The sequence below is a fragment of the Loxodonta africana genome, chromosome 1 (assembly GCF_030014295.1).
Source record: "Loxodonta africana isolate mLoxAfr1 chromosome 1, mLoxAfr1.hap2, whole genome shotgun sequence".
Classification (NCBI taxonomy): Eukaryota; Metazoa; Chordata; class Mammalia; order Proboscidea; family Elephantidae; genus Loxodonta; species Loxodonta africana.
The window spans coordinates 91,415,234-91,427,236 of NC_087342.1; the positions used below are offsets into that span (position 1 = coordinate 91,415,234).

Consider the following 12,003-nt stretch of genomic DNA (forward strand, 5'->3'; position numbering starts at 1 on the left):
GTCAGCACCGCCCCCACCGTCAGCCCCGCCCCCGCTGCCCGCACCAACGCCGCTGCCAACACCGCCCCCAACACCCCAGGCCGGTGGCGATTGGTCAAATTCTTTTTGGGTCTAAACTGAATCGAATCCCCGAGGCTGTTGCAAGGTCAAAAGACCTGGAGGGTCCCGCGGCATCGGAGTGAGGTTCGGGCCCAGAGGCTCCGGGCGACGCTGCCCTGGGGACGAGAGGACACCTGACCTGCGACCCGGGCCCGGCGTCACTCACCGGCGTCGCTCTGGTTGTAGTAGCCGCGCACGTTCCGCAGGCTCACTCGCAAAGCCTGTGCGTGGCCCTGGACTCTCTGTGTCTCCCGGTCCCAATACTCCGGCCCCTCCTGCTCCATCCACGGCGCCCGCGGCTCCGCCCTCGGGTTCGCGGCGACGCTGTCGAACCGCATGAACTCCGTGTCGTCCACGTAGCCGACGGCGATGATACGTGGACGGCGATGAAGCGGGGCTCCCCGCGGCCGGGCCGGGACACCCCGGTGTAGAAATACCTCAGGGAGTGGGAGCCTGGGGGCGGGGAGCGGCTGAGACCACTGACCCCTCCCTCCCCGCGCGGGCCCGGGTCCGGGGTCGATGGGCGCGGGAAGGGGAGGAGGGGTGAGGCATGAACGGTGGTGGACCGAGAAGGGGCAGCGGGAGAAGCAGGGCCGGGACAAAGTGAGGGGAGAGGGAGGGGAGGGGACGGGAGAGGGGGTCTGGGAGGGGGCAGCTTCCCCGAGGGTCCTGCGTCCCGACCACGTGGTCCCCTCCTCCTCCCTCCACAGAGGCTGTTTCCCTCCCGACCCCGTACTCACCCGCTCGGGTCTGGGTCAGGGCCAGGGGCCCCGAGAGCAAGAAGAGAAGGATCTGGGAAACTATCACCATGATCGACTGAAGACTGAGTTCCAGTGGGTCCATGGGGAGCTTATAACCGGGAACGGAGGAGACACTGATTGGCTACTGCAGAAACCGGATACACAATGGGAGTGAGAACTGGCATCCCCTCATGTTGTCCAGACAGAGGAACTGGCACAGGTTGTGAAAAGGAGAAGTGAAACTCGGGGAGACCGGGAATCTCCAGCGCTTGGCTTCCTCACTCCAGACACCGCCCTCGTGGCCTGAAAGCCAAGCCCGGGCACTAGGAGTTTGTCCTGACCCCTGTCCTTCTGTACCGACCACTCTTTGTTCACACTGGCTCCCTGAGTCATACCCTGGGCTGCCAGAGGAAACCGGGGAGAGACCCCCAGGCTAGGGCCAATCCATTTCCTACTCTCCCCTTCTTAGAATGCTTTTCCCTGAACTGGACTCCCTCCCTCCCACCTCTTATTTCTCCCCCCTGGACTTCTCTAGAACAAAATTCACCCCCAAAGAATCTGATGCCAGAGACTGAGCTCGCCTTAGGAATGAAGGTAGAAAGACCAGGGGTCTCCTCTTTAAACCTAGAAGAGATTGTGTCTGAAGACGCCAGATAGGTATTTCCATAGAGACAAGTTTCCTTTTTATTAACAGCAGTGGGTAGGTAGCTCAATATTGATAACCCCAACAGGAATTTAACCTGTAAGAGAAGGGATTTTGTCCATTCATGTACAAATGTGTCTGAAAGGCTCTGAAGTCAGGCTCACAAAGTTCTGAAGTTTGACTTTCCCAAACAATGTATCTATGACTCCTGGGTTAGTGTATATTAAAATTATCTTCATTTCCTATCTCTGAGTTTGTCTGAGTCCCACGTCTATCTTCAATACAAAGCAGCTCATGAAAGCACAATTCATTACTGCATATTTTAACCAGAAGAGTGCAGGAACTTCAACGTCTTCAAAGTTGCAAGTGTTCAACAGTCAAAAATGCCTTCGCCAGTGCACACCCATTGACTGTGTTTATGAATTATTAACATCTAAGGGATATTTTTTTTTTAAAGGATATAACAGAAAGCTTGGCACTTGGAGCCCACTCAGGGTCACTGGGGAAGAAAAGACCTCTGGATCTGTTTGCCTTAAGATTTCAGCCAAGAAAACCCTATGGAGCAGTTCTACTCTAACACATGGGCTTTGGCATGAGTCAGTACAAGACAACAACAAGGAATGTCCATATTTTATTCAGACACTTGGTACTGTTATTTGCTTTAACCTGGTTAACACGAGGGGGCAATTCATTTTTAGGTAGCCCCACAGAATATATTAAATATCAAATGCAAAAAATACCCAGCTAGATCCTTAGGTATACATATTAATTAAAAATCTATAAAACACAATACTTAAATTTGAGAATTCCACTGCTTAGAATTCTTTGCTTCTGCTTCTTTCCTCCCCTCCTGCTACTCCAGGGCTTTTCTCTGTCTCTCTCATCCCTCAGGCCCTCTTCTCCCCTTGGTCTCAACCACCTCTCACTTTTTTTTTTCTCCATCACTTTTTTTTTAATCAAACGTTTGATGTAGGTTTACAGAACAAACTAGCTTCTCACTAAATAATTAGAACATATTGTTTTATGAAACTGATTAACAACCCCAGAACATCTCAACACTCTACCTTCTCAATCTTGGGTTCCCTGTGACCAGCTTTCCTGTCCCCTTCTGCCTTCTAGTCCTTGCCCCTGGGCTGATGTGTTCCTTAGTCTTGCTCTATTTTATGGACCTGTCTAATCTTGGGCTTAAGCTTGAACCTCAAGAGTGACTTCATTACTGAGCTAAAAGGGTGTCCAGGAGCCAAACTCTCGGGGTTTCTCTAATATATATAAGACAAAGTCTCATCATACCACTTCTAAGGAGCATTCTGGCTGTACTTGTTTCAAGGCACATTTGTTCATTCTTTGCCAGTCCATGGTATATTCAGTATTCTTTCCCAGCACCACAGCTCAAAGGCATCAATTTTTCTTTGGGTCTGTCTTCTTCATTATCCAGCTTTCACTTGCATATAAAAAAGGCGACTGAAAAACACCAAGGCTTGGGTGAGGTGCACCTTAGTCCTCAAAGTGAGGTCTTTGCTTTTTAACACTTTAAAGAGGTCTTTTGCAGCAGATTTGCCCAAAGTAATGCATCATTTGATTTCTTGACTGCTGTTTCCATGGGTGTTGATTGTGGATTCAAGTAAAAGGAAATCCTTGATGACTTCAGTCTTTATCATGATGTGCCTGCACATAGTAGGCATTTTTTTTAATGAATGAATGAATGACAAATATGACTGTAGAAAAATTACTTGCATCACATAAAAATCAAAATGAAACAAAGAAAAACAAAAATTAGGAAAGGTTTTATTTTATGCAACTACTGTGCCTGATGGTGGATAACTTCATTCAGCGGAGAAAGTGATATGTGCTTATCCCTGGCAGACTTGGGCCTATGTATTAGTTTTCTACTGCTGCAGAATAAAATACCACAAACTTAGTGCCTTAAAACACTACCCATTTATTTGTTCACAGGTCTGTAGGTCTGCTGTACAAATATGGTGTGAATGGATTCTTCAGACCAGGGTTTCACAAACTTATTCTCTCATCTGGAGCTGGGATCTGCCTCCAAGCTCATACAGAGGTGTTGGCAAAAATCCATTTCTTACAGTTGTAGTGCTGAGGTTCTCATTTCCTTAGTGGATGTCAGCAAGGAGGTCCTCCCAATCCTAGTGGCCACCAGCATTCCTTGCAATGTTGCCCCCTCCATCTTTAAGCTCACGGTCCAAAACCTCCTCACTTTGACCCCCTCTCACACTTTGAATCTCTTTGTTCAGGAAGAGCCCAGTCCTTTTAAGGGCTCACCTGATTGCATACTCTCCCTGTCTAAGGCTTACTGATTTGGACCTTAATTACATCTGCCAAATCTCTTCACAGCAGCACCTACATTAATGTCTCAATAACTGGAAGAAGGTGAACCCATACTTTTATGAAGATAATGTTCTATGTATGTTTGCCAACGGCATCTCCTCCTCCAGGTATTTTCATAAATACACTATAGTAAACCCTGGTGGCACAGTGGTTAAGAGCTCAGCTGCTAACCAAAGGTCGGCAGTTTGAATCCACCAGGCAGTTCTTGGAAACTCTATGGGGCAGTTCTACTCTGTCCTATAGTGTTGCTATGAGTCGGAATTGACTCATTGGCAATGGCTTTGGTTTTTCACAGGAAAATACCTGGAGGGTGGGAGAGCAGTTGGCAAACAGACGTGTAGCAGGCTTATGAAACTATCTTGGGAGTGGGGGCACTGTTGGAAAACAAATAGACAATGCGCAGAAAAATACAGTAATCGGAGGGTGGTTATTGGAGGCCATCTTGTAATCTGCTTAGCATGGCCTGGTTCTTCCTTTTGTGTTTTATTTGGTTACAATTGGAAATGGAACTACAAGTAAATTCTAGTGAATGGTAATAAAATACAATCTGTCTATGGGTCACTTTTATATGGCCTTTCTCACCAGGATCTTGTAACGTCCACAAAATGATTGTGTGAGACTATGGAAATAAGGTGATTGTGGCCCACCAAGGGGGTTGGAAATCTTGCAAATAAGGTGCATGGCACCTTTGTGGGGGTGGGACCATGCAAGTAAGGTACATGGAACCCTATAGAATGGATTGGTCAGTTTTGCCATCTTGCTAAGCTTCAAATGAGCCATCCCAGAGGCAGAAAGAGGGAACCTCACTACCATCAAGAAAGAAGAGCTGAGAACAGATCACATCCTTTGGATCCAGGGTACCTGCACTGACTCCTAGACCCCGGAGATAGAGAGCTATAACACCAGAGATTGTGCAAGACAGCAAGAAGTGGTGGCAAGCATAACAGAGAACCAGCAGCAGCAGAACCAGGAGACCAGCAGAAGCTGGCACAGTGGGGTTCCCAGCCCCAAAAGCAAGAAACCTGAATGCCTACAGGCTGTCCAAGTGGAGTGCCTCCAAACGCTTGTTGGCAGAGCTAGTCTTGCCAATCCATGAAGCTAGAGAGCTCAGCGCCTTCAAGCCAAGGCTTACTGGTGGAGTGGGGTGCCTCTGGGCCATTACCGATGGAACTAAAGAGTTCTCTAACACTTGCCAGAGCAGGGCAGAGGCCAGGCCAGCCCAAGAGGCCCAAGGGATCAAGGGCCAGGGAGAGGCCTGCCTGTGGGCACAACCAAGAAGCTGTTCTGGCTGAAGAACTGTATCCTGAGCCTTTCCTGGTCCTGAATTGTAACCTGTTACTTGCCTAATAAACACCAAAATCATGAGTATTGTCTGTAAGTTCCGTGTGGCCCTTGCGATGAATTATTGAGCCCAGCAGAGAAGTAGAGAGTGCCGTGGGACAGACGGCTGGTATCTGAATTGGTTAAAAAAGGTCAGAGAGAGGAGGTATGTCTGACTTTCACCTCACTGAATCAGCCTTGGGCTTCTGTTGCGGACAGTAATTCTCCTCTCTCCCCGTGAAGCTAGAGGACTTCGGATGCCACAGGGCCATTTATATGGTCTACTTAGTCATGAAATTATTCTAAAATCAAGTAAGGATACATTTAATAACTTATAATAAATTTAAAGCAAACAAATTGAAAGTAGAATAATTTATTCTCTTCTTTGGACACTGTATTACTTACCTACTGCTACATAACAAGTTACCCAGAACGTAGCAGCTAAACACAACAAACATTTATCATCTCTCACAGTTTCCAGAGATCGAGAATCTGAGCATGTTTTACCCAAGAGCTAGAGGCTCAAGGCCTCTCAAGCTGTCCTTTAGGTCTGCATCATCTGAAGGCTTGACTGGGGCTGGGGCATCTGCATTGTGACATGGCTCATTGATATAGCTGTTGGAAGAGGCCTCAGTCCCTCCATGGCTGGTCCCAGGAACCCTCAATTCCTAGCCACTGTGGCCTTTCCATGGGACTGCTTATGATATAGCAGCTGGCTTTCCTCAGAGCGAGTCATCCGAGATAGAGACCAAGATGGAAATCACAAGGTGTTGTATCACCTACACTGGGTCACACACCATCGCATTGGCCTTCCTCTATTTGTTAGAAGTGATTCATTAAGTTTAGTCTACACTTAAGAGGAAGGAATTAAGTTCCACTTCTGGAAGGAAAGACGATCAAAGAATTTACTTACATGTTAAAACCAAAATTAAAATTAAGTATTGTTTTAGGATTTTGTAAATCAAATGCTTCTTTTATACAATTCTTGTTTTTTAAGGCTTCGCTCTTCTCTTTTGGAAAGTAATGATTAAAAGTTTGAAACAGACAAGGGAGATATCCAAATATCTCTCATATTTTTCTTGCAAATGCCTTTATTGACAATATCTTCTTAATTAAATCACAGTGATGTTGAGAACATAGAGCAGCTAGAGCAAATAATTCCAAGACTTGGATGCCATAATAATAATGCCCCCCCCCTTTTTTTGTACTTTAGGTGAAAGTTTACAGCACAAATTAGCTTCTCATTCAAGAATTTATACACAGATAGTTTTATGACATTGGTTGCAACCCACACGGTGTGTCAGCATTCTCCCCCTTTCCACCCTGGGCTCCCTGTGTCCATTGGTCCAGTTTTCCTGTACCTTCCTGCCCTCTTGTATTGCTTTTGGGCGGGAGTTGCCCATTGGTCCAGTTTTCCTGTACCTTCCTGCCCTCTTGTATTGCTTTTGGGCAGGAGTTGCCCATTTGGTTTTGTATGCTGGATTGAACTAAGAAGCATGTTCCTCATGCATGTTATTGTTTGTTTTCTAGGCCTGTCTAATCTTTGGCTGAAAAGTGAGCTTCAGGGGTGGTTTCAGTTCTGTGTTAGCAGGGTTTTTCAGGGCCAGAGTCTCGGGGTCCTTCCAGCCTCTGTCAGACCAGTAAATCCAGTCTTTTTGTGTGAATTTGAATTTTGCTCTACATTTTTCTCCCACTCTGTCTGAGGCCCTCTCTTATGATCACTGTCAGGGCAGTCGATGGTGGTAGCTGGGCTCAGGCTCGTTGAAGCTGTGATTCACGTGGTCCTTTAGTCCTTTGGGCTAATGTTCTCCTTGTGTCTTTGGTTTTCTTCATTCTCCTTTGCTCCAGACAGGATGGGACCAATAGATGCATCTTAGATGGCAGGTCACAGGTTTTTAAGACCCCAGATGCTACTCACCAAAGTAGGATGTAGAATATTTTCTTTATGAACTAGGTTATGCCAACTAACCTAGATGTCTCCCGAGACCATGGGCCCCAGCCCTCAGCCCCCGTAGCTTGGTCCCGCAAGATGTTTGAGTAGGTCTAGGAAGCTTCTGTGAGTTTGCCTCGGTCAAGTTGTGCTGACTTCCCCTGAGTTGCGTATTGTCTTTCCCTTCACCAAAGTTGATACTTGTCTACTATCTAGTTAGTAATTTCCCCCATCCCTCCTCCCTGTTAATCATCAAAGATTGTTTTTTCTGTTTAAACCTTTTCTTGTGTTTTTATAATATTGGTTTCATGCAGTATTTGTCCTTTTATGATTGACTTATTTCACTCAGCAGAATGCTCTCCAGGTTCATCCAGGTTGTGAGATGTTTGGTGGATTCATCGTTGTACTTTATCATTGCATAGTATTCCATTCCGTGCATGTATCATAATTTATCCATTCATCAGTTGATGAGCACTTAGGTTGTTTCCATTTTTTTGCTATTGTGAATAATGCTGCAGTGAACATGGGCATGGATATGTCTATTCGTGTGACGGCTCTTATTTCTCTAGGCTATATTCTGGCAGTGGGATTGGGTTTTATAATATTTCTATTTCTAGCTTTTCAAGGAGGCGCCATCTCACTTTCCATAATGATTGTACCATTTTACAATCCCACCAGCAGTGCATTAAGAGTTTCAATCTCCCCACAACCTTTCCAACTTTTTTTTTTTTAATTAGTGCCAGTATTGTTGGGGTGAGATGGTATCTCATTGTAGTTTTGATTTGCATTTCTCTATTGGCTAATGAATACGAGCATTTCCCCATGTGTCTGTTAGCTGCCTGAATGTCTTCTTTAGTGAAGTGTCTGTTTATATCCTTTGCCCATTTTTAAACTGGATTATTTGTCTTTTTGGTGTTGAGGTGTTGAAGTATTTTGTAGATTTTAGAGATTAGACCCTTGTCGGTTATCTCAAAGCCAAAAATTTTTCCCCGTCTGTAGGTTCTCTTTTTACTCTTTTGGTGAAGTCTTTTGATGAGCATAAATGTTTAATTTTTAGGAGTTCCCAATTAACAAGTTTATCTTCTGGTGTTTGTGCATTATTAGTTATGGTTTGTATTATATTTATGCCATGTATTAGGGCCCCTAGCGTTGCCCCTATTTTTTCTTCTATGATCCTTATCTTTTTAGATTTTATACATAGGTCTATGATCCATTCTATGTTAGTTTTTGTTTATGGTGTGATATATGGGTCCTGTTTCATTTTCTTTCTTCTTTTTATTTTATTGAACTTTAGATGAAGGTTTACAGAACAAACTAATTTCTCATCAAACAGTTAATACATTGTTGTATGACATTGGTCAACAACCCCGCGACATGTCAACACTCCTCCTTCTTAACCCTGGGTTCTCTATTACCAGCTTTCCTGTTCCCTTCTGCCCTCTAGTCCCCGCCTCAGGGCAGGTGCACCCCTCCACTCTTGCTTTCGTCCACATGTCTGTTCAATGTTTGCCTGAAAGATGAACCTTAGGAGTGGCCTTATTACAGAATTGAAAGGGTGACCGGGGGCCATACTCTCAGGGTTTCTCCAGTCTTTGTCAGGCCAGCAAGTCTGGTCTTTCTTTTTGAGTTAAAATTTTGTTCACCATTCTTCTCAAGCTCTGTCTGGGACCTTCTATTGCAATCCCTGTCAGAGCAGTCAGTGGTGGTAGCCGGGTACCATCTAGTTGTACCGCACTCAGTTTGGTGGAGGCCATGGTAGATGTGGACCATTAGTCTTCTGGACTAATCTTTCCCCTGTGTCTTTAGTTTTCTTCATTCTTCTTTGTTCCCGAAGGGGTGAGACCAGTGGAATATCCTAGATGGCCACTCACAGGCTTTTAAGACCCCAGACACTACTCACCAAAGTAGAATGTAGAACATTTTCTTTATACACTCTGTTATGCCAAATGAGCTAGATCTTCCCTGAGACCATGGTCCCCACAGCCCTCAGCCCAGCAACTCGTTCCCTCAGGGAGTTTGAATGTGTCTGTGAAGCTTCCATGACCTTGCCTCCTACAAGCTGTCCTGGCTTCCCCAGTATTGCGTCATGTCTTACTCTTCACTATAGTATCTATTGCCTGTTTAGCGTTTTTCCATCCCTACCCCTACCCCCCCATAACCATCAAAGATTGTTTCTTTTTGTGTGTAAACCTTTCCATGAGTTTTTATAATAATGGCCTCATACAATACTTGTCCTTTTGTGATTGACTTATTTCATTCAGTATAATGCTTCCCATATTCATCCATGTTGTGGGATGCTTGGCATATTCATCATTGCTATTTACAGGTACGTAGTATTCCATCATGTGTATGTACCACAGTTTGTTTATCCATTTGTCTGTTGATGAGCACTTTGGTTGTTTCCATCTTTTTGCTATTGTGAATAATGCTGCAGTGCACATGGATGTGCATATGTGTATTTGTGTGATGGTGCTTGTTTCTCAAGGATATATTCCTAGGAATGGGATTGGTGAATCATATGGTATTTCTATTTCTAGCTTCTTAAGGAAGCACCATATTGTTTTCGGTAGTGGCTGGACCATTTCACATTTCTACCAAGAGCGCATAAACGTTCCAGTCTCCTCACAACTTCTCCAACACTTGTTACTTTCTCTTTTTTGATTAGTGCCAGTAATGTCAGGGTGAGGTGATATCTCAATGTAGTTTTGATGTGAGTTTCACTAAGTCTAATAATCACCAGCATTTCCTCATGTGTCTCTTAGCTGCCTGAATGACTTCTTGGCTGAAGTGTCTTTTAATATCCTTAGCCTATTTTTTAATTGGATTTTCTTTTTGTTGTTGAGATGTTGCACTATTTTGTAGATTTTAGAGATTAGACCCTTGTCGGATATGTTGTAGCCCAAAATTTTTTCCTAGTCTGTAGGTTCTCCGTTTACTCTTTTGGTGAAGTTTCTTTTTAATGAGCAATGATGTTTAATTTTTAGAATATCCAAGCAATCCAGTTTATCTTCTGGTGCTATCGACTGTTAGTTATGGTTTGCATCCTGTTTATACTGTATATTAGACACCCTAGATTGTCTCTATTTTTTCTTCCATAATCTGTATACTTTTAAGCTTTATATATAGGTCTTTGATCCACTTTGAATTGGTTTTTGTGTATGGTGAGGGCTGGGTCCTCTTCAATTTTTTTTACAGGTAGACCTTCAGTTTTGCCAACACCAGTTTTGTCTTTTCCACATTTAATGGACTTTGGGCCTTTTTCAAAGATCTCCTGACTGTAGGTGGATGGATTTATGCCTGGGTTCTCAATTCTGTTTCATTGGTCTATGTGTCTGTCATTGTACTAGCACCAGGCTGTTCTGACTACCCTGGCTGCATAATAGATTCTAACATCAGGTAGTGTGAGGCCTCCTACTTTGCTCTTCTTTTTCAATAATGCTTTACTTATTGGGAGCCTCTTTCCTTTCTGGATGAAGGTAGTGAGTAGTTTTTCCATCATGTTAAAGAATGCTGCTGGTATTTGGCTTGAGATTGCATTTTATCTGTAGATGGCTTTGGGTTGAACTGACATTTCACAATGTTGAGTCTTCCTATCCATGAGCATGGTATGTTTTTCCATTTATGTAGGTCCTCCACGTGTCTGTCAGTTTGTCGTACTCTGGGGGCTTGTGTGTTGCTGTGATGCTGGAAGCTATGCCACCAGTATTCAGATACCAGCAGGGTCACCCATGGAGGACAGGTTTCAGCTGAGCTTCCAGACTAAGACAGACTAGGAAGAAGGACCCGGTGGCCTACTTCTGAAAAGCAGTAGCCAGTGAAAACCTTATGAATAGCAGTGGACCATTGTCTGATATAGTGCTGGAAGATGAGCCCCCCCCAAGGTTGGAAGGCACTCAAAAGATGACTGGGGAAGAGTTGCCTCCTCAAAGTAGAGTTGACTTTAATGACGTGGATGGAGTAAAGCTTTTGGGACCTTCATTTGATGATATGGCACTACTCAAAATGAGAATAAACAGCTGCAAACATCCATTAATAATCAGAACCTGGAATATACGAAGTATGAATCTAGGAAAATTGGAAATCATCAAAAAAGAAATGGAATGCATAGACATCAATATCCTAGGCATTAGTGAGCAGAAATGGACTGGTATTGGCCATTTTGAATCGGACAATCATATAGTCTACTATATTGGGAATGACAACTTCAAGAAGGATGGTGTTGCATTCGTCGTCAAAAAGAACGTTTCAAGATCTATCCAGAAGTACAACACTGTCAATGATAGGATAATATCAATATGCCTACAAGGAAGACCAGTTAATATGACTATTATTCAAATCTCCACACCAACCACTAGGGCCAAAGATGAAGAAATAGGAGATTTTTATCAGCTGCTGCAGTCTGAAATTGATCGAACATGCATTCAAGATGCATTGATAATTACAGGTGATTGGAATGCAAAAGTTGGAAACAAAGAAGGGTAAGTAGTTGGAAAATATGGCCTTGGTGATAGAAACAATGCTGGAGATCGAATGACAGAATTTTGCAAGACCAACAACTTCTTCATTGCAAATACCTTCTTTCACCAACGTAAACGGCAACTACACACATGGACCTCGCCAGATGGAACACACGGAAATCAAATTGATTACATCTGTGCAAAGAGACGATGGAAAAGCTCAATATCATCAGTCAGAACAAGGCCAGGGGCTGACTGTGGAACAGACCATCAATTGCTCATACGCAAGTTCAAGCTGAAACTGAAGAGAATCAAAGCAAGTCCACGAGAGCCAAAATATGACCTTGAGTATATCCCACTTGAATTCAGAGACCATGTGAAAATAGATCTGATGCATTGAACACTAGTGACCAAAGACCAGGCGAGTTGTGGAATGACATCAAGGACATTATCCATGAAGAAAGC

General features: G+C 44.1%; 1 pseudogene; it reads right to left on the bottom strand.

Annotated features, from left to right (window-relative positions):
* LOC135232834 (patr class I histocompatibility antigen, A-5 alpha chain-like) overlaps positions 1-12,003 on the bottom strand; it is a 33,108-nt pseudogene that overhangs the window by 2,736 nt on the left and 18,369 nt on the right.